We start from the raw sequence: 25122 nt of genomic DNA on the forward strand, positions 1-25122 counted from the left end.
AAATTATTTCTCTCCCTTTCTCTTCTTCTTTTCTTTTTGATAACTCTTCAGATTAGGGTTCTTTATAATGAAACCATAAACTTTGCTCTAGCAGATAAAGGTTTCATCTTTTAAGACTGCTTTGCTGTTCTTTTTTTTTTTTTTGATAGCCAAGCACTTAACATGTATAGAGAGCACTACTGCAGTTAACAGCACAGCAAAATGCAAAACTGTTAACTGCTCTGTTTTTTCTTGTGCAATGAGATAGCATTATGTGCAGTACCATTAGGAAAATAATTTTACATCATTTTCATTCATAATTAACATTATTTACATTAAATGTAGTCTAAACCTGTAAAATAATCTTGTATTCATTAAAAAGTATATGTTCTTTGGTATGTTTAAATAGTTTAAATACATCTTTAAAAAATTTTAGTTATTCCTCTTGAATTTATGGTTAGGGTCTCAAGAAGGAAGCTTGAGACTAGACTGTAATGTGTGTTTGAAAAAGACTACTCATGGATGAATTTAATTCTTAAATTCTCTGAAGCTCAAGTGGAGAAATGACATCTGCAAAAAATTTATCTTTTAGTTGCATTATGGGTAATAAAGACAAACATGTGTAACTGTTTAGTGTATTTAAAAGAAAAGGAGAGATAACCCAAGTGATCAGAGGGTTTAGTAGAATAGTTTTGAGAATTAGAATTTTAAAAAATAATACAGAAGAAATGTATGAGTTATTGATGTGAATTAAATAGCAGGTTTATTTCAGAGTTTTTTTTTCCAACAATTTACTTAACTTTCCTATTACATTGTTAAGTAAAATGTCAACTTAATTGTACTGCACTGTTTTTGTTTGTTTGTTTGTTCTGAGAGCAGGAAGCAAATCCTATAATCAGCCCTCCAAAGAGCTGAAACAAGTATCAAGAAAAGGCACTTGAGGTCATTCCCTAGAATGAATCTTAACTGATAGCAATGCAGAAGCAGCCTGAGACTACAGGCAGACCGAATTGAGGGAGGGAGGCAGAGAATAGCTTTTCACAGGAAAATCAGCAGGCAAGAATGCAAAACAATCACTAACGCTATAAACTAAGAGACGTTAAATGACATTAGGGAGAGACTAGTAAGAGAGAAACCAAGTTAGAAAAAACGCAACTTAAAAACCGATATGCCAAATTACTGATTAGTTAAGGAAAAAAGGAAGGATATGGTTGTTTTGCAGTGTGTGGTACCTGCGATAAATCTGTAAGGTAGAATTTGTGACTAACCGGAACACTGTCTTTCTGTAACATGCTAATATATGAAAACGTTTTTTGTTTTGTTTTTTCAATGGTAACTAAATATTTCAGGCTATTATTAGGGCCAAAAATCTAAAATCTACCCCTAACTCAAGTTCTGGTTTTTATTTGTTCTGTTGAGCAAATCTGAAAACTTTTTAGATCTCAAAAGGTCGCTTAAGTTAGTAACCTAGTAACATCAGACAGTGTATTAAGGAAAGCAATTCTCAAAAGAACCTTCATGCTTACAAATATATAAAAAAGAATTTCATCTAAGGGTACTACTGTCCTTTGAGATTTTTTTTCTTCTTTTTCTCCTCACAGATGATCCAGTTATACAGGAGGAAAAGTATGGCACTGAGCTCTGGGGAATGCATGGAAAAAAAAAATTGGGAAAAGGGAGTGACAACAGAGATTTCCATTTAGTCTGCAAATTGTTTTTGGTCTTTCTCATCCATAGTCCAGCGCCAAGAGACTGTGGGATCATACAGTCTTGTTTGTTATCCAAACTGGCAGTGGCAGTACTGATGACAACAGTGTAGTAACTGTCTGCGCTCAGTAGTGTCGTTGGCAAGCTTCTAGTGAATTCTTTATCCACTCTGGTGGGCCACCTCATAGAGTATACATGTTGTCTTTGCGTTTTAACTTGATCTATGGACCAACAGTTGTTTGTGAGTAACATTTGAGAATCTCTGTTTAAAGTCTAGGAAGTAAAAGGTTTTTTTTAAATAAAAAATGTAAAGCCTATACAAAAGTACAGTTAGCAGAAGATAAAGAACAAGCCATGAAACCACCTCTCCCCTGTGTCTTGTGTTATTTTTCTATTTTGACCGATTTCCTTCTGTGTTTGTTAGCATTAGGTTTGGCAGCATCGCAAAGGTCCCTGTATTCCCTCTTCCCCCACAAAAAGGTGCTTTAAACAAGATAGAGGTTTTTTCCTCTCAGGATATGGCAGCTATGTGGTCAGCAAAGACCCAGCTCCTATCTTTCTGTGTTGCAGTCTTTAGCTTACGACTTTCCTTCTCAGGGTTATCTCCTGGTTGCAAAGAAGGTCCTTGCAGCTCCATCCATTGTGTTTGTTTTTCAGGCAGCAGAATCAAGGAGGGGTGAGGGCAATATGGCCCTTCTCTCTGTGAAGTTGGTCCCTTTAAAAATCTTTCCCATATTCCCACCCACTGATTTCTGATATTGGCCAACCTAATCTTCAAGGCAGGCCAGAAGTTGTAAATTGCCACTTTTAGTAATACAGCAGTTTGATTTGTAAAAAAAGAAGAGGAAACTATTGAAGGAACAACCAGCAGTCTGCCATAATTTAGATCTTTTATATAAAATAATTTCTGATATAGTTGAAGCCCTTCCCTTCCTCCCTCCTCAGAAACAACCACTAGTAAGAATTTGGTGTATTATCCTCATGCATATTATTCTCTACAGTGTTTGTGTCCATAAGCAGTCTGTTTTATTTTAATATGTTTTAAAGCTGTATATTAATGGAACATATTGTACATATTCTGTAAATCACTTTTGTCTCATTCATCATTGTTTACTGATAATGATGCATATAATTCTAGTTTATTCGTTTTTCCTGCTATATAGTAGTCTATTGTATAGTTCATGTATACATTTAGGTTGTTACTTTTTTTTTTTTGCCATTATAAACAATCCTGCAATCATGTCTCTTTATACTCATGTGTAAGAGTTTCTCCAGGGACTGTACCTAGAAGTGAAATTAGTGAGTGATAGGGTAGTGCTTTCTTCAGCTTTATGAGATACTTATTGCCAGATTGCTCTCCAAAGTGGCCGTGCCAAATTACACTTGGAACAACAGTGTGTGAGTGTCCCATTTCCTTATTTCTTACTAGTTGTGTTTTTGCCAGTTTGATGAGGTCAGATTCATTTTCCTGAGTACTACGGAGATTGATCATATTTTTATGTTGTCTTATATGTTCCATGTTTATGATTGTCTATGATTTGCCCATTCATATCTTTGGCCATTTTTCAATTGTGTGTGTTTTTGTTGTTTGTTTGTTTTATTTATTTATTTTTTAGAGACAAGGTCTCGTTCTGTTGCCCAGGCTGGAGTGCAGTAGTTGCCCAGGCTGGAGGTAGCTCACTGCAACCTCAGGCTTCCAGGCCCAAGTGATCCCCCCACCTCAGCCTCCCACGTAGCTGGGACTACAGATGCGTGTCAACACACCTGGCTAATTTTTTTTTTTTTTTTACTTTTTGCTTTTTGTAGAGATGCGGTCTTCCTGTGTTGCCCAGGCTGGTCTTGAACTTCTGGGTTCAAGTGATCCTCCTGCCTTGGCCTCCTACAATGCTGGGATTATAGACATGAATCACCGCAATTCGTCTGTTGTTTGTTTTGGTTTGTAGAAGTTTTTAATACATTCTGATACTAATCTTTTGTTCATTATCTGTATGTATCTGAATATTTCTTCCCGGGCTTTTGCATATCTTATGATGTCTTTGGTTATATCAAAAATTTTAATTTTTATGTAGTAGAAATTATTCATTCTTTTGTGGTTTGTGCTTTTTGAATATTGCTTAAGAAATTCTTCCTGATCTAATGACGTGACAATAGTTGCCTATAGTTTAGAGTGTTAGAGATTTATGCCTTTAAGCCTTTAATGTTTTTTTGTATGGTATGAGGTAGGAATTTTATTTTTACTTATGAATGAACATTTATTGAATAGCCCATCCCTTTCACACAGATTTATAGTGCCATCTCTGTCATATATGAAGTTTGCATATTCATGTGGGTCTGATTCTGGGCTGTCTTCTGTTTCATTGGTCTTTTCATGTGTGTCTGCCTGTGTATGACACTGAATTAGTTACCATATCTTGATATATGGCAAACAGAGTTCTCTGACCTTGTTGTTTAAAATTGTAATGGCTTTCTTAGCTTTGCTCTTCCATGTAATTTTAGGATCTACTTTTAAAGTTCTATTTAAAAACTATATTGAGATTTTGATTGGAACTATAGTAAGTACACAGATTAATATAAAGATAATTTTTTTCTTTACTATAGAAATCCTTCCACACATAAAGATAGTATTCCTTAATTTTTTTGTAGATCTTTCTAAGCAGTTTTCTTTTTCTTTTTTAAATAATATTATTATTATTTTTCATTAAGAGACAGGGTCTCACTCTGTCACAGAGGCTGGAGTGCAGTGGCATAGTCACAGCTCACTGCAGCTTCGACTTCCCAGGCTCAAGCAATTTTCTCACCTCAACCTCCCAAGTAGCTGGGACTATAAGCACATGCCACCATGACTGGCTAACTTTTGTATTTTTTGTAGAGACAGGGTCTCCCTATGTTGCTCAGGCTGGTCTCAAACTCCTGGATTCAAACAGTACTCTTGCCTCAGCCTCCAAAGTGTTAGGATTACAGGCATGAGCCAAAGCACCTGGCTTAGCAATTTTCTGGTTGTTATTGGTACAGAAGACGTCAACTGAATTTTGTATGTTCATCTTGTATCCAGCAACCCTGCTGAAAGTTCTTGTTCTAATTGTCTTTATTTCCTTGGATTTTCTATTATTTTTTGTTCATTTTCTTCTGATTCTAAATCTCTTTTTTTTTTTCCTTCTTCTTGTACTGTGCTAGATAGGTTCTCTAGTACATTGTTGACAGGAAGAAGTAATAGAAGACATTTATCTTTGTCTTTTTCCCAACTTTAACAGTAAGTGAGTTGTTTTTTTAACTGTAGATTTAGGGCAGATATCTTTTGTCAGGTTAACCAAATTCTTATTTCTAGTTTTCCATGAGTTCTTTGTTTTAAGTGTCGTAAAGGAGTGCTGAGTTTTACTATTTTATATAATATATAAGTTGTTTCCTCTTACCCACACCTCCATTCTTTGTTCTAATCTTGTCATCTATCACATCTTCATATTAATAAGTTGTACAACACAGAGTTATAACTTTTGTTTTAATTGGTTATACATCTTTTAAGAAGTTAAGAGGGAAGAAATCAGGCTTTTATATTTATTCATATATTTACCATTTCTGGTGTTCTTCATTCCTTCTGACAGATCTGAGTTTCCATCTGGTGTCATTTCCCTTTTACCTGAAGAACTTCCTTTAGCATTTCTTAATTTGTTTTGACATTTCTTTACTTGAAAATGTCTTTGTTACATGTAATGAGAAGTCATCCTTTTTTTTTTCCCCTGTACATATATTTTTTTTTTCCCTGTGGATGCTTTCAATATTTTCTCTTTATCTTTGGTTTTCAACAGTTTTAAACAAGATGTGCTGTGGTTGTGGTTTTCTTTGTATTTATCTGCTTAGGTTTCACTGGACTTAAATTTGCAATTTTGTTCTTCCCCAAATGTGGCCATTTTCAGGGGTTTTTTTCATGTTTTTTTTTTTATCCTGTTTCCTCTGTTCTCTCCTTTTGCAACTCTGATTTCACATATGTTAAATTTTATGCTGTACCACAGCTCACTGAGGCTCTGTTCATTAAAGATTTTTCTTTCCTTTTCAGATGGGATAATTTCTTTTGATCTCCCTTTAAATTGACTAACCCTGTATTCTGTTGTCTATAATCTGCTGTAATCCCATCAAGTGAATTTCCCATTTCAGACTTTATATTTTTGTGTTTTACATGATTCTGTGTGGTTCTTTTTTATAGTTTTAATTTGTTTGATAAGAGTTTCCTCTGTTCAGTTATTATTAATTTCTTGAACATATTTATAGTAGGTACGTTATAGTCCTTGCCAACTGATTTCCACGTCTGGGTCATCTTCTGTTCAGTATCCATTGACTGGTTATTTTCTTGACTCAACTTTTCTGTTTATTTTCATGTCTCATAATTTTTTATTGTATGCTGGATATTGTGGATAATATGGTTTTTTGACCCTCAATTCTCTCTTCTCATAACGAATATTGATTCCTTGCTGGCTAGATTTAAACTCCAAATTCTGCCTCCCTGGCATTGGGCAACATCATTGATATCTCTGTTCAGTTCTTTCAGCTATCTAAATGTTCCTTTTCTTTGGAGCCTTTGGAGTCTGCCCTGTGTTATATGATTCAAGGTTCAACTAAAGATGGTGGTGAAGTTTACATAGATATTTTAGGGTTCTCACTTTTCTAGTATTTCCTGCCTCACTTTCCAGTTGCCTGCTAGTTCCAAATCTCATCCTTTGATGCTTCAAGCCAATATGATTGTGACTTCCTTCTTGAGTTTCAGTAACTCTGCACAGTGTAGGCTGGTAACTGCTGTTATTTGTGAGTAGATTAGTCTAGAATAAGCTCCTCTACTTTTCTGTGTGTGAGTGTCTCATGCTTTCACTTTCAGCTTTTCTGAATCCTTATGTTTTTGGTGTATGTCTCGTAAATAGCATTTAGCTTTTACTTTTTAAAAAAAATCCAGTTTGACAATTTAGATATATTTAGTCATTTTGTCTTAATTTTAATAACTGATGTATTTGGGATTTATTTCTACCATTTTGTGCTGTCTATAGGTGTGGTTTCTCTATTATTTTAAATTCCTTTCTCATTTTATTTTAAAGTGATTGATTTTCTATTTCCTCCTTTTTCAACTTTGATTTTTAACTTACACATTCTGTTTTTATTTAATTAGTTGTTACCTTTTAATTCTCAACATATTTGCTCTTTAAAAAGCTAAAATTAATCTTTCTACCCTATCCCTAAACACAATGACCTTAAAATGCTTTAATTTCAATTGTCTTTCTTCCTTCTCACATGATACGTTTTCTGGCATTTTTATTTATTTACTAAATAATTATTGAACTCTTCTACCTTGTGCCAAGTACTGTTCCAGATGATGTAGTAATAACATTAAGCCACATAAAGTTCCTGTCATTTTGGAGCTTACAAGATAATTAATAAATTAATTAAGATACATTATGATGTAAATTAGTACTTGGTGCTACAGTGGAAAGTAATGCATTAGGAAAAGATAAAGAATAACATCAGGGGTGGAGATGCTGTCTTGTAGATTAGTTTCTGCTCTCTTCAGACATTTCATAACATCTTCAGGGCTCAAGTATGAAAAACATAATTCCCATGCTGGGGATGTTTACAATCTAACCAAAGAGTCCCGGGGAAAAGATACATATATGGAAGCCACTGGCACACGGTGGGTGAAGCTGTGCCACTGATGAAATTCCCAGGGAGGATGTGTATAGTGTCAGGGGTCTTGAGAACAGATCCGGAGAAGAGTAGGGAACCAATAAAGAAGACTTCAAAGCATGGTCAGAAAAGTAGGAGAACAAGAAATGACCCTGAGAGCCAAGAGAAGAGGCTTTATTTATAGCCTGCCTATTCTAAAAATAATTTAAGATGGCTAAGATATCAAGTAGAATGAAGCTGAGAAAGAGACTTGTGTTGCTAGGTAGGACATTACAGTTACTTGATTAACAGATGGTTTCATTGAAGTGAAGACTTGCCTTAGGGATAGAGAAAAAGACTTCTTGTGCAGAAGATGGTAAAGGAAGAACAAATAGAATGGTAATTGGAGAGGTTGGTGTTGTAGCAAAAACATGTAGAAAATCTTAGAGATTTGGGGGATTCCATGACCAGAAAATAACATGGGCCCCTGGCCTGGAGGAAGTTCCTGCTGGATCCTTTACTTCCCAGAAACTGCTCCCCTGGTAGGCGATGTATTTTCCTGTGTCTGAGTTCATAGTGGGCAGAAAGATGCGTATTTTGCTGAAACTCCAACACAGTGTTCTGTTGTAATGATCTGGCATTCATCTTCGTGTGATTAAAAATTAAAGTATGAGAAGAAATTAGTAACTTACCTGGCCTTTGCTTTTCAGGCTCTTTAGCATGATAGTTAAGATTTCCTCTGTTCTGAACACACCCCTTTACTCCTATCTCCCAATTAATTCTTCTGTTTGCTGTTCCCCAGACATTCCCTGCAATTTCTTGACTCCCTATTTTAACTCACACTGTTTTGTCCACTTGAGATATTGTTTTGCCTTTTCCTAACTCATACCAATTCTCTAGTCATTCTCCCCACCAGTTTCTCTTTTTTGTGCGCTATAGCCCGTCACAACTCTCAGCATCTTTTGCAAAGACTTAAATTGTGAAATGACATGCAAACTCACTTTGTTGTCTCTCCTTCTATACTGCAAGCTCGTTGAGGATAGGGAGTGAACATTTTTCACGTTTGTGTGCATCAGACTGCTTAGTGTAGTGTTTTGCACACATTTGAGAAAGTTTGAGTGAATTAGGGATATGTGATTCTGTGATAGACTAATAACGCCGTGTCTAAGATGAGCAGGTCATATACTAGGTTCTAGTTTGTAGCTCTTAAAATTTATATTGAAGTTCTGCTTTTTTTGCAGTCTCCTGTAAAAGTAGAGTCCTTAATTTAGATCCTCCACTGATTTTGTATCTTCATTTTTTTCTTGACAGGATATATACCTATATAAATCAATAATTATAGGTTGCAGATTGGTGTATCAGGATGCTTTTCACTGTAGTAGCAGAATACCCAGTTAAATCAGTGAGGGCTTTATCATCTTGCATAACAAGAAGTTCAGACATTGGGAGGTCTGGTCTTAGGGTTGGTCTGGCTCCATGAAATCATGAGGGTCCTGCGTGCTCTCCATGTTTTCAATTTGTTATCCTCAGCATGTCATTGATGGCATGTTGATGATGGCTTCCCCCATGGCCTCAAGGTGGTTACATTACTTCTAAGCATACACTACTTCTGTACTCTCCAACAATAGCCAAAGATGGAAAAGTGTAGTTTCTCCTTCAACATCTCTATGAGGGATATAACTCTTTCTGAATGCTTCCCAGCAGACCTCCCTTTCGGTACCATTAGTCAGGATTTGGTCACTTGTATTAGCTAGAGGAATAGAATGACCGTGGTTGGCTTGGACCAATCAGGAATAGGTGGCCTAGCAGAGAATGGTCACTTGAATTCAGTTGGAGGTCAAATGCAATGAAAAATGTCAAGGTGCGATAAGGAACAAACAGTGTCTCCCACAGTGCTGTGTAGGTGTCTTTGGCCTTCCCACCTGGAAAGTTAAGATCCTCACAGTTTCCTAAGAGGGAGAGAGATAATTTTGTATTTCCACTGAGCTTGGCATTGGATCTCAGTAATAGTTTATTAACTCACTAATTCATGTAATAGACATTAACGGAACACATTTTGTGCCACGTACTGTGCTCAGTATTGGGGAAGAAGCTGAATAAGGCATGATCCTGGCACTCAGGTGGTAGGTAGCTGCCTACAGTTAAGTGGAAGAGGGTGGCTGACTAAGTGGGGAGAATAGAGTTATTCTAAAATAAACTGATTTTAGGACATTCATTTTTCAACAGGAGATGTGGGACATGTGGATTTGGGATATGAATTCATTTGAAAAACCACTTTGGGGTAAGTTGATAGTTGGGAGTGAATGACTTTAGGGCTCTACTTCTCTTACATTGGGGTTTGATCTTACAGCTAGCTTCTTAGGTTTTAAAAATTATGTTGATTGGGGGGGCGGTTCCAAGATGGCCGAATAGGAACAGCTCCAGTCTACAGCTCCCAGCGTGAGCGACACAGAAGACGGGTGATTTTTGCATTTCCAACTGAGGTACTGGGTTCATCTCACTGGGGATTGTCGGACAGTGGGTGCAGGACAGTGGGTGCAGCACACCGAGCATGAGCTGAAGCAGGGCGAGGCATCACCTCACTCGGGAAGCACAAGGGGTCAGGGAATTCCCTTTCCTAGCCAAGGGAAGGAGGGACAAACGGCACCTGGAACATCGGGTCACTCCCACCCTAATACTGCGCTTTTCTGACGGTCTTAGCAAACGGCACACCAGGAGATTATATCCCGTGCATGGCTCGGAGGGTCCTACGCCCACGGAGCCTCGCTCATTGCTAGCATAGCAGTCTGAGATTGAACTGCAATGTGGCAGTGAGGCTGGGGGAGGGGCACCCGCCATTGCTGAGGCTTGAGTAGGTAAACAAAGTGGCCGGGAAGCTCGAACTGGGTGGAACCCACTGCAGCTCAAGGAGGCCTGCTGCCTCTGTAGTCTCCACCTCTGGGGGCAGGGCATAGCCGAACAAAAGGCAGCAGAAACCTCTGCGGACTTAAATGTCCCTGTCTGACAGCTTGGAAGAGAGTAGTGGTTCTCCCAGCATGGAGTTTGAGATCTGAGAATGGACAGACTGCCTCCTCAAGTGGGTCCCTGACCCCCAAGTAGCCTAACTGGGAGGCACTCCCCAGTAGGGGCAGACTGACACTTCACACGGCCGGGTACCCCTCTGAGCTGAAACTTCCAGAGGAACGATCAGGCAGCAACATTTGCTGTTGACCAGTATTCGCTGTTCTGCAGCCTCCGCTACTGATACCCAGGCAAACGGTCTGGAGTGGACCTCCAGCAAACTCCAAGAGACCTGCAGCTGAGGGTCCTGACTGTTAGAAGGAAAACTAACAAACAGAAAGGACAACCACACCAGAACCCCATCTGTACATCACCATCATCAAAGACCAAAGGTAGATAAAACCACAAATATTGGGAAAAAACAGAGCAGAAAAACTGAAAATTCTCAAAATCAGAGCACCTCTCCTCCTCCAAGGGAACGCAGCTCCTCACCAGCAACGGAGCAAAGCTGGACAGAGAATGACTTTGACGAGTTGAGAGAAGAAGGCTGCAGACGATCAAACTTTTCCGAGCTAAAGGAGGAAGTTTGAACCCAACGCAAAGAAGTTAAAAACCTTGAAAAAAGATTAGACAAATGGCTAAGTAGAATAACCAATGCAGAGAAGTCCTTAAAGGACCTGGTGGAGCTGAAAACCACAGCACGAGAACTACATGACGAATGCACAAGCTTCAGTAGCCGATTGGATCAACTGGAAGAAAGGGTATCAGTGATGGAAGATCAAATGAATGAAATGAAGTGAGAAGAGAAGTTTGGAGAAAAAAGAATAAAAAGAAATGAACAAAGCCTCCAAGAAATATGGGACTATGTGAAAAGACAAAATCTACATCTGATTGGTGTACCTGAAAGTGACGGGGAGAATGGAACCAAGTTGGAAAACACTCTGCAGGATATTATCCAGGAGAACTTCCCCAACCAAGCAAGGCAGGCCAACATTCAGATTCAGGAAATACAGAGAACGCCACAAAGATACTCCTCGAGAAGAGCAATTCCAAGACACATAATTGTCAGATTCACCAAAGTCAAAATGAAGGAAAAAATATTAAGGGCAGCCAGAGAGAAAGGTCGGGTTACCCACAAAGGGAATCCCATCAGACTAACAGCTGATCTCTCAGCAGAAACTCTACAAGCCAGAAGAGAGTGGGGGCCAATATTCAACATTCTTAAAGAAAAGAATTTTCAACCCAGAATTTCATATCCAGCCAAACTAAGCTTCACAGTGAAGGAGAAATAAAATCCTTTACAGACAAGCAAATGCTGAGAGATTTTGTCACCACCAGGCCTGCCCTACAAGAGCTCCTAAAGGAAACACTAAACATGGAAAGGAAGAACTGGTACCAGCCACTGCAAAAACATGCCAAATTGTAAAGACCATCAATGCTAGGAAGAAACTGCATCAACTAACTAGCAAAATACCAGCTGACATCATAATGACAGGATCAAATTCACACATAACAATATTAACCTTAAATGTAAATGGGCTAAATTAAAAGACACAGACTGGCAAATTGGATAAAGAGTCAAGACCCATCAGTGTGTTGTATTCAGGAAACCCATCTCGTGCAGAGACACACATGGGCTCAAAATACAGGGATGGAGGAAGATCCACCAAGCAAATGGAAAACAAAAAAAGGCAGGGGTTGCAATCCTAGTTTCTGATAAGTCAGACTTTAAACCAACAAAGATCAAAAGAGACAAAGAAGGCCATTACATAATGGTAAAGGGATCAATTCAACAAGAAGAGCTATCTTAAATATATAGGCACCCAATACAGGAGCACCCAGATTCATAAAGCAAGTCCTTAGAGACCTACAAAGAGACTTAGACTCCCACAAAATAATAATGGGAGACTTTAACACCCCACTGTCAACATTAGACAGGTCAATGAGACAGAAAGTTAACAAGGATATCCAGGAATTGAACTCAGCTCTGCACCAAGTGGACCTAATAGACATCTACAAAACTCTCCACCTCAAATCAACAGAATATACATTCTTCTCAGCACCACACCGCAATTACTCCAAAACTGATCACATAGTTGGAAGTAAAGCACTCCTCAGCAAATGTAAAAGAACAGAAATTACAACAAACTGTCTCTCAGACCACAGTGCAACCAAACTAGAACTCAGGATTAAGAAACTCACTCAAAATCACCCAACTACATGGAAACTGAACAACCTGCTTCTGATTGACTACTGGGTACATAATGAAATGAAGGCAGAAATAAAGATGTTCTTTGAAACCAATGAGAACAAAGACACGACATACCAGAATCTCTGGGACACATTTAAAGCAGTGTGTAGAGGGAAATTTATAGCACTAAATGCCCACAAGAGAAGGCAGGAAAGATCCAAATTGACACCCTAACATCACAATTAAAAGAACTAGAGAAGCAAGAGCAAACACATTCAAAAGCTAGCAGAAGTCAAGAAATAACTAAGATCAGAGCAGAACTAAAGGAGATAGAGACACAAAAAACCCTTCAAAAAAATCAATGAATCCAGGAGCTGGTTTTTTGAAAAGATCAACAAAATTGATAGACTGCTAGCAAGACTAATAAAGAAGAAAAGAGAGAATAATCAAATAGATGCAATAAAAAATGATAAAGGGGATATCACCACTGATCCCACAGAAATACAAACTACCATCAGAGAATACTATAAACACCTCTACACAAATAAACTAGAAAATCTAGAAGAAATGGATAAATTCCTCGACACATACACTCTCCCAAGACTAAACCAAGAAGAAGTTGAATCTCTGAATAGACCAATAACAGGCTCTGAAATTGAGGCAGTAATTAATAGCTTACCACCCAAAAAAAGTCCAGAACCAGACAGATTCACAGCCACATTCTACCAGAGGTACAAGGAGGAGCTGGTACCATTCCTTATGAAACTATTCCAATCAATAGAAAAAGAGGGAATCCTCCCTAACTCATTTTATGAGGCCAGCATCATCCTGATACCAAAGCCTGGCAGAGACACAACTTTAAAAAAAGAGAATTTTAGACCAATATCCCTGATGAACACTGATGCAAAAATCCTCAATAAAATACTGGCAAACCGAATGCAGCAGCACATCAAAAAGCTTATCCACCATGATCAAGTGGGCTTCATCCCTGGGATGCAAGGCTGGTTCAACATATGCAAATCAATAAATGTAATCCAGCATATAAACAGAACCAACAACAAAAGCCACGATTATCTCAACAGATGCAGAAAAGGCCTTCGACAAAATTCAACAGCCTTTCATGCTAAAAACTCTGAATAAATTAGGTATTCATGGGACATATCTCAAAATAATAAGAGCTATCTATGACAAACCCACAGCCAATATCATACTGAATGGGCAAAAACTGGAAGCATTCCCTTTGAAAACTGGCACAAGACAGGGATGCCCTCTCTCACCACTCCTTTTCAACATAGTGTTGGAAGTTCTGGCCAGGGCAATCAGGCAGGAGAAAGAAAGAAAGGGTATTCAGTTAGGAAAAGAGGAAGTCAAATTGTCCCTGTTTGCAGATGACATGATTGTATATCTAGAAAACCCCATCGTCTCAGCCCAAAATCTCCTTAAGCTGATAAGCAACTTCAGCAAAGTCTCAGTATACAAAATCAATGTACAAAAATCACAAGCATTCTTATACACCAATAACAGACAAACAGAGAGCCAAATCATGAGTGAACTCCCATTCACAATTGCTTCAAAGAGAATAAAATACCTAGGAATCCAACTTACAAGGGACGTGAAGGACCTCTTCAAGGAGATCTACAAACCAGTGCTCAATGAAATAAAAGAGGATACAAAGAAATGGAAGAACATTCCATGCTCATGGATAGGAAGAAGCAATATTGTGAAAATGGCCATACTGCCCGAAGTAATTTAGAGATTCAATGCCATCCCCATCAAGCTACCAATGCCTTTCTTCACAGAATTGGAAAAAACTACTTTAAAGTTCATATGGAACCAAAAAAGAGCCCACATTGTCAAGTCAATCCTAAGCCAAAAGAACAAAGCTGGAGGCATCATGCTACCTGACTTCAAACTATACTACAAGGCTACAGTAACCAAAACAGCATGGTACTGGTACCAAAACAGAGATTTAGACCAACGGAACAGAACAGAGCCCTCAGAAATAATACCACACATCTACAACTATCTGATCTTTGACAAACCTGACAAAAACAAGAAATGGGGAAAGGATTCCCTATTTAACCAATGGTGCTGGGAAAACTGGCTAGCAATATGTAGAAAGCTGAAACTGGATCCCTTCCTTACACCTTACACAAAAATTAATTCAAGATGGATTAAAGACTTACATGTTATACCTAAAACCATAAAAACCCTAGAAGAAAACCTAGGCATTACCATTCAGGACATAGGCATGGGCAAGGACTTCATGTCTAAAACACCAAAAGCAATGGCAACAAAAGCCAGAATTGACAAATGGGATCTAATTAAACTAAAGAGCTTCTGCACAGCAATAGATACTACCATCAGAGTGAACAGGCAACCTACAGAACGGGAGAAAATTTTTGCAATCTAGTCATCTGACAAAGGGCTAATATCCAGAATCTACAAAGAACTCAAACAAATTTACAAGAAAAAAACAACCCCATCAACAAGTGGGCGAAGGACATGAACAGACACTTCTCAAAAGAAGACATTTATGCAGCCAAAAGACATATGAAAAAATGCTCATCATCACTGGCCATCAGAGAAATGCAAATCAAAACCACAATGAGATACCATCTCACACCAGTTAGAATGGTGATCATTAAAAAGTCAGGAAACAACAGGTGCTAGAAAGGATGTGGAGAAATAGAACACTTTTACACTGCTGGTGGGACTGTAAACTGGTTCAACCATTGTGGAAGACAGTGTGGCAATTCCTCAGGGATCTAGAACTAGAAATACCATTTGACCCAGCCATCCCATTACTTGTTATATACCCAAAGGATTATCAATCATGCTACTATAAAGACACATGCACACATATGTTTATTGTGGCACTATTCACAATAGCAAAGACCTGGAACCAACCCAAATGTCCAACAATGATAGACTGGATTAAGAAAATGTGGCACATATACACCATGGAATAGTATGCAACCGTAAAAAAGGATGAGTTCATGTCCTTTGTAGGGACATGGATGAAGCTGGAAACCATCATTCTCAGCAAACTATCACAAGGACAAAAAACCAAACACCCCATGTTCTCTTTCATAGGTGGGAACTGAACAATGAGAACACTTGGACACAGGAAGGGGGACATCACACACTGGGGTCTGTTGTGGGATGGGGGAGGGGGGAGGGATAGCAATTAGGAGATACACCTAATACAAGTGATGAGTTAATATGTGCAGCACACCAACATGGCATGTGTATACATATGTAACAAACCTGCACATTGTGCACATGTACCCTAGAACCTAAAAGTATTATAATAAGAAAAAATTATGTTGATTGGACTTTATGCCTCATATACAAGCAAGAGAATGGCTTGTACTAAAATCCCAGTTTAGTAATTTGAGAAATGTAACAATAAAGCATAGTCCCCATACTAATTAATTAGTACACTCACTTCTGATTAGGGAGGTCAGTCTGAAGGCTAAATAAGGACCAGTTTCAGAAATTGAAAGATACTTGTTATATAGGATTTAACCTGCTTGAACTTAACCCAGTAATCCTGTCATGTGATCTAGAAATCATTCCCAGAGCCATTGCTGAAGATACAGGGTGAAAGTTTGTCTGTGAGCTTTGCTTTGCAGTGTTCCAAATGACCATTTGAGTTCTTGTTGTGTAAGTATACATGAGAAAGGCTCTCCATTGTTTATTTAATCTGAGAAGGTGCCTCTAGAAATAATACCATTTAAAATTTACCAAGTGTTTACTGTCATGTATGAGTGTGTTGTTCATTTTCTCATTTAGTTTATTGCAATGGGGCTATAAGGAAGATATGTTTTTCTCATTTAAAGGAACAAAGAGGCTCAGGTTTTTGCAAATACAGTAACATTGCTAGGGGTCACATAACTCATAAGTGTTGCAACTGAAATTTGAACTCATTTGAATTTCAGCATTTGGCTTAATAGACACCAATTTCTGTCTTAATATGCTGATTGTGTGGGGGTTCCCAAGACCCACCCGTAGGTTCAGTGATTGGCTAGAAGAACTCACATGATCCAGCATACAGTTGTACTAATAGCTAGGATTTATTACAGCACAGGAAAAAGGTGCACGGGGTGAAGTTCAGAGGCAAACAGACACAAGCTTCCAAGAGTCCTCTCCCTATGGAGTCACACAGGATGTACATAATTCTTCCAGCAATGAATCGTGACAACATGTGTGAAATGTTGTCTACTAGGGAACCTCATTAGAGAGTCAGTGCCTGAGATTTTTATTGAGTCTGGTCATGTAGGCATCTCCTGCCTAACACATACCAAAATTCCAGATTCCCAGAAGGAAAGCAGATGTTTATACAAACAATACAATGTTGTTTGTAAAGTTTAGGCACAGTGAATCACACTTAGCATTTAGGAAAAGTTTTATATCAATGTAGGGAACTGTTCACCATTTAAGTTTCCACATGCCAGCCAAGGGCCAATCTCAACAACCAAGTCCTTCTAAGGATAGCAATCTTAGGCCTGTTAACTTTTTTCCTGTACACTGATTTATTCATTTGAAGCAGTTGTGATTATTATCATTCAGCTTTTGACAAGTAATGAGAAAAGTAGATATTATGGCAAACTAAATTATTTAATGGAATCTGTTTTGTGGAGGGTGGAGAGGTCCCAGTTGCCACTGATTTTCTGGAAGGATGCACACAACATAAAGCTGTACTCATGGCTCAAGTTTATTACAGCAAAGGATACAATGCAGGAAGAAGGTAAATGGTAGAGTGGGTAGGCATAGGCTTCCAGGTCCTATCTCAGTGAGAATCACAGGGACACGCTTTTCTCTCCAGCAGTGAGTGATAGAGACACATGCAAGATGTCTCTAGCCAGAGAAGCACACAAGTGTTACAGTCCAGAGTTCTTACAGGGAGCTAGTCACATAAGCACATTCCTACCATATGACAGCTCTGGTAACTGAAACTGGGGACCCCACACCAGACACCAGGTACACATAATAAATCTTAATGATTACTTTAAAACAATGCTGACAGCCTGGTACATCCTGACTCACTGCCTGGAGCATACACAAAAAGATCATTAACAAGTGACTGTTAACAATCCAGGAACATAGTTCTCAGAGTTTGGCTAGGGTCATTGCCGTGACTCCAGGAATCCCCTAGAGATTAGCACAACCTAAGTAAAATGGACCTGCTGTGTTAACTCGATTCATACAGTTGAAATACTGTTGGATTTGTTGAATGCAATATTTAATGCTAGATATAGTCTTTAGAGTATGATATTCTAAACGTAGAAACAATAATTGATGGTAAAATAGCTGACCAATTTTGTTTCTCTGAGAAGTTTGTAGATTTTTTTTTAAATTAGGGATTTATAGATTCTTTTCTTTTAGGGTGACTTTTGGATTTCCTATTTTTGTCCACAGCTATTTGTATTATATAATGATATGTGTTATGTTAAAGAGTAATACAAAAATATTAACTTAAAGACAGTTATTTCAAAATTAACCTTCACTTTGTGAAGGTCTTCCTTGTGATTGGCTTTATAACACAATGGGATCCTTTTTTACAGAATTTGCAGAATTGTGGAAATATCAGTTTTGCAGAAAGCACATCAGCCATAGTTTTTTTTAAAAAAGAATGTCTGATTCCAGGATATGGAATCAATCTTTGCCGCTTTATTTATTGCTAGTTGAAACCTGCTTTATGTTCTACAGAAACAACAAAGTGGATGGTGACAGTCCCATGCTTAAAAATGGGACATTCTGAGTTAACATAGTTAAATAGATTCCCATATTTTTCCTTATTGCAGAACTTTACAGACCCTTTAGTAGGATAATATGCAATGTGAATCTACCAGGACAAATAGAGTATAGACTGTTTCCTCGACTTACTTGACTCTGGAATCTCTTTAGTGAAGACTGTCTCAGTTATTGGTCCTGCAATAACAGTGTTCTTTAGAACAAAATGGACCAGAGGGAAAGACGGTCTTAAGGACAGGGAAAGGCCATTAGAGGGTTTTAGGTCAAAGAGAGACAGAAACAAAACAACTGTAGAAAAAACTTACTTTAAACAAACAAAACTTTGTATCATATGCTGCTTTCTCATAAAACCTGTTCAGAAACTTCCCTATCTTGATGTTTCTTTGCCTGTCAGGTTTCCTTAATTGATATTTCTCTTTGGAATGTGAATGGCATGTCTCTTAGGTTGGTGTTTAACAGTGTGATTAGATGTGGGTCATTACCTTCATGCTTGTACCACCTATAGTACCTGACACAGTATCAAGAACATCATTGGACAAAATAAATATCCAGAGAGCATGAAATGAGTTGTGACTCAAAAATACAGGCATGTCCATGTTATTGTACTTTGTTTTATTGTACTTCACAGATACTACTTTGTTTTTTTTTTTTTTTTCCAACAAATGGAAAGTTTGTGGCAACCCTACACTGAAAAAGTTCATAGGCACCATTTTTCCAACAGCATCTGCTCACTTTGTGTCTTTATGTCACATTTTGGTAATTCTCAGAGTATTTCAGAGGTTTTCATTATTATATCTGTTGTGGTGATTTTTGATTAGTGGTCTTTGTTGTTATTATTGTAATCATTTTGAGGTACCACAAACTTGTGCCCATACAAGACGGCAAGTTTAATCAATAAATGTCTTTTCTGACTGCTCCACCGACCAGCCGTTTGCCTGTCTCTCTCCCTCTCCTCGGGTATCCCTGTTCCCCAAGATACAACACATACACCACCATACTCTGCTAAGCAACAGTATTGAAAGGATGCAAATTAATAACCCTACAGTGGCCTCTAAGCATTCAAGTGAAAGGAAGAGTCATGTGTCTCTCACTTAAATCAAAAGCTAGAAAAGATAACGCTTAGTGAGGAAGGCATGTCGAAAGCAGAGATGGGCCAAAAGCTGGGCTTCTTGCGCCATATAATTTGAAAAGTTCTGAATGGCAAGGAAGAGTTCTTGAAGGAAGCTACTCCAGTGAACACACAAATGATAAGAAAGCAGAACAGCTTTATTGCTGATAAGACAGTTTTAGTAGTCTGCATAGATCAAACCCACCACAACGTTCCCTTAAGTCCAGCCTAATCAAGAGCAAGGCCCTAACTCGTCAATGCTGTGAAGGCTGAGAGAGGTGAGGAAGCTGCAGAAGAAAAGTTTGAAGCTAGCAGAGATTGGTTCAGGAGGTTTAAGGAAACAAGCCATCTCCACAACGTAAAAACAAGTGCTGTTGTAGAAGCTGCAGCAAGTTATCCAGAAGATCTAGCTAAGACCGTTGATGAAGGTGGCTACACTAAAAAGATTTTCAATGCAGACAAAACAGCCTTCTATTGGAAGAAGATGCCATCTAAGACTTTCATAGGTAGAGAGAAGTCAGTGCCTGACTTTAAAGCGTCAAAGAACAGACTGACTTTGTTAGTAGGTGATAGTGCAGCTAGTAACTTTAAGTTGAAGGCAGTGTTCAGTTACCATTCTGAAAATTCTAGGACCCTTAAGAATTACACTAAATCTATTCTGCCTCTGCTCTATACATGGAACAACAAAGGCTGGATGACAGCATATCTGTTTACAACATGGTTTATTGAATAATTTAATTCCACTGTTGAGACTTGCTGCTTAATAAAAAAGATTCCTTTCAAAATATTACTTTTCATTGAGAATGCACCTAGTTACCCAAGAGCTGTGATGGAGGTGTGTGATGAGATTAATGTTTTCATGCCTGCAAATGCAACATTTATTCTGCAGCCCATGAATCAAAGAGTAATTTTGACTGTCAAGTCTTATTTAAGAAATACATTTCATAAGGCCATAGTTGCTGGGTCTGACCCACAGACCCTGACCAAGCGATGGATGAATGGATGCACTCAGACACAGGTATCCAGTGAGAGTGGGCTAGGAGACTCAGCTGCTCATGGACCCCAAGGAGGGTGTTGTAAAGAGTTGTAGCAGCTGTGGCCCTGACAAGCTGGTGCTGCAGGCATTTATTTATACAGATTTAATGACAAAGGCCTTGAGTCAACACACTTGTGGATAATTAACGTGGTGCTTCCCCCCTTCCCCACCCCCCCCCCCCCCACACACACAGCCGCAGCAGTCCTGCACTTAGGTGATTAAAGGCCAGGTTCTACTAAGTAAACTAAGTTATCTAGATCAGTTTCTTTACATCTCCTTGTTATCTAACCTAAGCGTTCAGGCACAGGGTGAGAGAATCTGGCTGCCTTCAGCCAAATCCTTTTCTGAAGCTTTTGTAAAATCTCCCGGCCTTCCAAGAAGGTTTGCATCTTTCTACAATTTTTCCCACCACAGTGACCAATCTCCTACACATAGCTCCCATAGACAGTGATTCCTTTGGTGGATCTGAGCAAAGTAACAGAAAAGAGTTTCACCATTCTAGGTGCCATTAAGAACATTTCTGATTCATGGGAGGAGGTCAAAACATTGACAGGAGTTTGGAAGAAGCTGAGTTCAACTGCAGATGTGGTAGCAATAGCAAGAGAACTAGAATTAGAAGTGGAGCCTGAAGATATGGCTGAATTGCTGCAATCTTAAGATAAAACTTGAATGGATGAGTAGTTACTTCTTATGGATGGGGAAAGAAAATAGTTTCTTGAGACAGACTCTGCTCCTTGTGAGGATGCTATGAACACAGTTGAAATGACAACAAAAGATTTAGAATAATCCATAAACCTAGTTGATAAAGCAGTGGCAAGGGGTTTGAGAGGATTGACTTCAATTTCGAAAAAAGTTCTACTCTGGGTAAGATGCCATCAAACAGCATTGCATGCTGTAGAGAAATCTTTCATGAAAGGAAGAGTTGATGTGGCAAACTTCATTTTTGTCTTATTTTAAGAAATTGCGACAGCCACTCCAGCAGCCACCACCCTGAACAATCAGCAGCCATCAACACTGAGGCAAGACCCTCCACCAGCAAAAAAGTTACGATTCACTGAAGGCAAAGATGATTGGTAGTATTTTTTAGCAGTAAAATTTTTAAATTAAGGTGTATACATTACTTTTAAAGACAATGCTGTTGCGTACACACTGCTGTATAGTATCAACATAACTTTTATTTGTACTGGGAATCCAAAATATTTATGACTCATTTTATTGAATATTTGCTTTATTTTGGTAGTCAGGAACCAAACCTGCAGTATCTCTGAGGTATGCCTGTAGCGAAACTTCATTTTTTTAAGGAACAACAATATAGTAGACATAAAAGTTAGGTGCTATGCATTTATTTTAGTAATGATATCATTTTGAGAAACATTTTTGGAATTTTATTTTAGACTTCTCTTGAGTTTGGCTTTTTTTCCCATCAACATTAACTTATTTTTTGTGATCTTTATGCTTGTTTGATTTGTAGAATTGTTCCACCATAAATATTTAAATACTTTTAACTACTAGATTTCTTTTTTTTTTTGTCAGACGAAGTCTCGCTTTTGTCCCCCAGGGTGGAGTGCAGTGGCGCGATCTCAGCTCACTGCAGCCTCCACCTCCCGGGTTCAAGCAATTCTCCTGCCTCAGCCTCCCGAGTAGCTGGGATTACAGGTGCCTGCCACCACAGCCGGCTAATTTTTGTATTTTAAGTAGTGACAGGGTTTCACCATGTTGGCCAGGCTGGTCTCAAAACTCCTGACCTCAGGTGATCCCCCCACCTCGGCCTCCCAAAGTGCTAGGATTACAGGTGTGAGCCACCATGTCCAGCCTTAACTACTAGATTTCTTTTGCAGTATTTGGAATATTATTTTAAGTAATTAAATGATCAATCATAGCTACTACATTCTTTTTTTGCCTTATTAAAACCTACCCTTTAAGATCAGGAATAAAACAAGGATGCCTGTTGTTACCTTCCTTTTTCAATATGTTATTAATACTAGAAATCTTCGCAAGGTAGCTGAATTTAAAATCAACAAATAAAAATACAGGTGCATTTTTGTAAATCAGCAATAAAATGATACCATTTCAGGTAGGAAAAAATATAAAGTATCTAACAAGTATTTTCTAACAAAATTGTGTTAAACCTTTAAAAGAAAATTATAAAATTTTATTGGAAGATGTTAAGAAAGGTCTAAATAAATGGAGAGAGAATATTTTTATAGATTTAAAGATGCTTTTGGAAAGATAGCAGATCTCTCCAGTTATTTATAGATTTATTTCAATCTAGTCAGAATCATGACAACTTTTCTTTTTGGGTTAAAAAGTTGATTCTAAAATTTTTGAGGAAGACTTAACAGGTCAGGAGTAGCCAAGACACTCCTCTAAAGAAGTTGTGATAGGTGAGAAGACTTGTTTTACCGTATATGAAGAATTAGTATAAAGCTGTAAAAGTTAAGACAACAGTATGGTATAGGGAGAGATAGATCAATAGAAGAGAATATGGAAACCCAGAAACTTGGCTTGTGACAAAGTTGGTATTACACTCCTTTAGAGAGAGCTTTCCATAAATAGTTCTTGGACAGCTGGTTATCCACATAGGAGGGAATGACATTGAATCCCTGCTTAAATGGGAAAAGCAAACCTTTAACATTTTTAGATATTAAAACATTATAATGATTTCTAGATAGAGAAGATTTTCTTAAAACATAGAAAATATGAACCGTAAAAGATGCTACTTTTTTTGTTTTAGAGATGGGGGTCTTGCTATGTTGCCTAAGTTGGTCTTGAACTTCTGGCCTCAAGCAATCCTCCCACCTTGGCTTCCCAAAGTATTGGGACTATAGGCATTAGCCACCATACCCAGACAAAGATACTTCTTTTTTATTAAGAACATTGGGAAAAGGGCTTGGGATGGTGGCTCATACCTGTAATCCCAGCACTTTGGGAGGCTGAGGTGGGAGGATTGCCTGAGCCCAGGAGTATGAGACCAGCCTGGCCAATATGGTGAAACCCTCTCTTTGCAAAAAAAAATACAAAAATTAGGTGGGCATGATGGCGTGTGCCTGTAGTCCTAGCTCGGGAGGCTGAAGTAGGAAGGATTCATTGAGCCCAGGAGGTTGAGGCTTCAGTGAGCCATGATTGTGCCACTGCATTCCAACCTGGGCAACAGAGGGAGACCCTGTCTCCAAAACCCTGGGAAAAGATACTGCAGTACATTTAACTCACACAAGGCTACATTAGGATCTTCACAGACTAACAAGAAAAACACAAAACAACACATCTAGTAGAGCAGAACTTCAGTTGGCATATTAGAGAAGAGGAAATGGAATGATCAGTAATGCCAGAGATGGTGGGGAAATGCAAATTAAAACTATATTAAGATACCAATTACATCAGATTGTCAAAAATAAAAATGTCTGACAGTAATAAGTGTTGTCAACGATATAACACATCCACCACATGCAGTGATATAACAGTTCACATCTGGTGGGTGGTTTCAGCCACCTGGGAAAACAAATTGGTGATATCTGATCATATTGAAAATATGCATACTGTGCCACCTAACAACCATACGTATATACTTTAGATCAGGGGTCGGTGTGATGACTCATGAGTTAAGAATGGTTTTTAACATTTTTAAGTGGTTGAAAAAAATAATATTTTGTAATTTATAATGTGAAAATTATATGAAATTCAAATTTTGGTGTCCAAAAATAAGCTTGGAATATTGTCACATTCATTTATGTACCTCTTACAGATGCTTTCATGGTACAACACTAGAGTTAAGTTGTTGCAACAGACATTGCATGACTCAAAAAGCCTGAAATCTTTATCATCTGGCCCTTTGCAGAAAATATTTACTGACCTCTTCTCTAAATAAATACTGTTGCACATGCGTACTAGTAAACATGTTCAGGAATGGTCATAGCAGTATTGCTTGTAATAACAGAAACCTAGAAAGAACCCAGATGTCCATTAAGAGTAGAGAAATAGGTTTGCTAAGCCAGCGGAATACTATTCTGTAGTGAAATGGAATTGGATGCATGGATGGATCCAAGCATATGGATGAATCTCTTAGCATATGGATGAATCTCAGAAACAGTGTTAGAAAAAAGCAAGTCAGGTTTTTCCACTTATAAGCACTTCAGAAACAGTCAAGTATAAACAAGGCATTGTTAAAGATACTTGTGAGGTTAAATTATCAGGACAAGGAAGGACCGTAAGAATAGGGATTGCCTTTGAAGAGTTGGGGAAGAGATGGGATTTGAGAGGGAACTTTAAGAATCATGTTCTTATTGTTAAACCAGGTGGTGGAGATGTGTGTTGTGTTGTGATCATTTATTTCCGTGACATGTTTTATACGTACTCTTTTGATATTTTATAAGTTTTTGTGATCTGGGGCATTAAAAAGTATCTTTTCAAATAGTATAGTCTGTCTCATAATATATAGTTATGACCCACAGAGGGGAAGCTCATCAGCAGACTAGAAGCTGCTTTTTACCTATTGCCCCCTCTTCCCTGGTTCCCCAAGCATTCTGGTTGTGTCAGGAACCCAATTCAGATTTTCTTAAGCAGAAAAGGGGACTAATAGGATTCCTCGTTGGGTCACTGAAGCCAAGGAAGAGTCAGGGACTTGGTCACTGTCAGGGTGCTCTGCCACTCATCTGTATGTCTCTGCTTGGCCACATTCTTTTCGGCTGCAAGTGGCCTTCTCCA

The 25122-nt window shown here is 38.3% G+C and overlaps 1 protein-coding gene across 4 annotated transcripts in view; it reads left to right on the forward strand.

The window, feature by feature from the left end:
* GALNT1 (polypeptide N-acetylgalactosaminyltransferase 1) overlaps positions 1 to 25122 on the forward strand; it is a 130890-nt gene that overhangs the window by 37172 nt on the left and 68596 nt on the right. The window contains exon 1 of one of the 4 annotated variants that reach the window (XM_057300383.2): positions 3606 to 3621. The exons of 2 other annotated variants lie outside the window; for them this stretch is intronic. The gene's annotated coding sequence lies outside the window, so the exon portion shown is untranslated. Of the gene's footprint in view, positions 1 to 3605; positions 3622 to 9552; positions 9608 to 25122 lie in introns of those variants that run through there. One more of the 4 variants, XM_063597244.1, reaches the window with a different exon arrangement.

The sequence above is a fragment of the Pan paniscus genome, chromosome 17, assembly GCF_029289425.2.
Source record: "Pan paniscus chromosome 17, NHGRI_mPanPan1-v2.0_pri, whole genome shotgun sequence".
Taxonomy (NCBI): Eukaryota; Metazoa; Chordata; class Mammalia; order Primates; family Hominidae; genus Pan; species Pan paniscus.